Here is a 2,236-nt window from a genome sequence, read left to right as displayed (position 1 = left end):
ACCCCTACCACTCAAGCCAACAATTTCGAAATCAAGCCCAATTTGATTGCTTTAATAGAGAGGAAACAATTCTCGGGTGGAAAATTTGAGAGCCCTCATGAGCATTTGAAAGAATTTGAGAAGTATTGTGACACAATCAAAGCCAATGGAGTGACTCAAGAGTATATCCGCCTCAAGATGTTTCCATTTTCTTTAATTGGGAGAGGTCTAGAATGGCTAGAGAAGGAGGTGCCCCCTAACTCTCTCACAACTTGGGACCAAGTAACTACGACCTTCTTGAGGAGATTTTATAACCATAGGAAGACCGCCGAGGCTCGGTCCTTAATTCAAGGTTTTCGCCAAAAGAGTGGTGAGACTCTAAGTGCGGCATGGGACCGGTACAAAGAGGTTCAACGTCAATGCCCACATCATGGGATACCTAAGTATCAACTCATCCAAACTTTCTATGGAGGTCTCACACCTCAAGGGAGAACAAGCCTAGATGCCGCGGCCGGCGGTCCAATCATGAACAAAGGAGAGGATGAAGTGGAATGCATCATAGAGGAAGCCGCAAAGCATTATGATGATTGGTATGAAGGAGAAAGGGAGGCTACTTCTAGCAAGGGTGTCTATGCATTGGAGCAAGCCAACGCAATCAACAACCTTTCTACCCAAATCTCCAAGATGGCCAAGCAAATGGACGAAATGATGAAACAAAGGTCCAACCCTCATGGTAATACCTCCCCTTCAACCAAGGGAGGCAATGGTATGACCACTTCTTCCCCCTCTTCTTATAATAAAATGCCTTAAGGATGCATGTTTTGCTCAAATTGTGAAACCTATGATCATGATACCTCCCATTGTGTGTATGCTTGTGAAGTTCAACCCCCTCCCTATGAACATGATGATAATGTGGAAGATGTCAATGCTATGAATTTTGCCCCTAGAATGGAAAATGTAGGGAACTTGAGGCCAAACTCCAATCAAATGGGGAATTGGAATCAAGGTGGAAACCGTGGTTGGAACCAAAGTGGTGGTGGCTATGGTAACCAATACCATGGTGGGGGAGGCCCTTCCAATTTCAATGGAAGAGGCTACTCTTACCAAAGGGGGTATGGTTATCAAAACCAACAACCCAACTCCCGATACCATGACCATCAAAATCAAAATTTTGGTGATCAAGGTAACATGGGAAGCAATCAACAAAGCAATGTTCCCAACCAAGGCACCGGAGGCAATAGGGGCCAAAATGTTTCTAACTATGCCCAAACCAATAGGCCTCCGGGTTTCCATCAATCCCAACTTCCTCCACCTCAACAACCTCTTCAAATTGAGGCCCCTCCAAATGATCCCGTGATGGCTAAGCTAGATGCCATTATGAAAATGCATGAGGAGGAAAAGAAGAGAAATGAGGAGGATAAAAAGCGAGCCAATGCTCATATGAAAATGCTTGAAACCCAAATTGCTTAACTTGCTTCTAATTCCTCTTCTTCTTCTTCTACTATCCCTAGTCAAGGAGTCAACCCAAAACCTTTGTATGCCGTGACAACAAAGAGTGGGAAGGTAGTAGGGAGTGACCCCTTAGTTGAGGAGGAACCCCAAAATGAAGTAGAGTTAGAGAGAGGGGATGAGAGAACCAAAGAGCCTTCTAATGTTGAGAAGGAGAAGGATGTTGAGGTGCAAAAGAAGAAAGAAACCACCCCCTTGCCCCTAAATCTCCAACCTAGAGAGGAGAGATTACCTTTTCCCCAAAGATTTGTGAGAGCTAAGCTTGACGCTCAATTTGGGAAGTTTTTGGATGTGATTAAGAATTTTCATGTTTCCCTTTCTTTTGTTGATGCCATGAAACAAATGCCCCATTACTCTAAGTTTTTGAAAGATCTATTGAGTGGGAGAAGGGAGTGTGAAACGGTGAGCTTGACCGCCAATTGTAGTGCAATTCTTTCCAACAAACTTCCCGCCAAGTTGAAGGATCCGGGTAGCTTTTCCATCCCTTGTTCTATTAATGGCATTGAATTTGACAAAGCTTTGTGTGATTTAGGAGCAAGTGTGAGTCTCATACCCTACTCCGTCTACCAAAAGCTTAGCGTAGGAACCCTTTCCCCCACTAACATTACTCTCCAACTAGCGGATCGGTCCATTAAGTTTCCCATGGGTAAGGTTGAGGACATTCCCCTTAGGGTAGGAAAGTTCACATTCCCCGTGGATTTTTATGTGCTAGAGATGGATGAGGATGAGAGGATTCCTATTATCTTGG

The 2,236-nt window shown here is 44.3% G+C and overlaps 1 non-coding gene across 1 annotated transcript; it reads right to left on the bottom strand.

Moving 5' to 3' along the window:
* Window positions 1-310: 310 nt before the first annotated feature.
* Window positions 311-416, bottom strand: LOC145577221 (small nucleolar RNA R71). The gene has a single exon (XR_014098688.1). It is a non-coding gene; the product is annotated as a small nucleolar RNA R71 (small nucleolar RNA).
* Window positions 417-2,236: the final 1,820 nt, after the last annotated feature.

Source organism: Chenopodium album, chromosome 13 (genome assembly GCF_948465745.1).
Source record: "Chenopodium album chromosome 13, dcCheAlbu1.1, whole genome shotgun sequence".
Classification (NCBI taxonomy): domain Eukaryota; kingdom Viridiplantae; phylum Streptophyta; class Magnoliopsida; order Caryophyllales; family Amaranthaceae; genus Chenopodium; species Chenopodium album.
This window is presented reverse-complemented; position numbering and strand designations above follow the sequence as displayed.